The following is a 296-nucleotide window of genomic DNA, read 5'->3' as shown; positions in this document are numbered from 1 at the left end:
CAGCAGAAGAACGCAGCACGAATGCCTGCAGTGCAGCAGGGAGGGCCCTGCTGGGGGGCAGCAGCAGCAGAAACAGCTGCTGCTGCTGCCGCTGGTGCTGCAGCAGCCATCGGCTGCTGCTGCTGCTGAATGTCTTCTTTAAGGACTGTTACAAAAGAACTCTTTTGTAAATTGAGCAACAATAAGCATTTCATTTGTTTGCTGCTGCAGCTGGTGTTCTTGCTGCTGTTGCTGCTGCAGTTGTAGTTGTTGCTGCTGAACACCTGCTGCTGCTGCAGCATTCGTCTCTGCTTCGG

The sequence above is a fragment of the Eimeria mitis genome, genomic scaffold (assembly GCF_000499745.2).
Source record: "Eimeria mitis Houghton genomic scaffold, Emh_scaff1875, whole genome shotgun sequence".
Lineage (NCBI taxonomy): Eukaryota > Apicomplexa > Conoidasida > Eucoccidiorida > Eimeriidae > Eimeria > Eimeria mitis.
The sequence above is the reverse complement of the archived record's forward strand: the minus strand, read 5'-3'. Positions refer to the sequence as shown.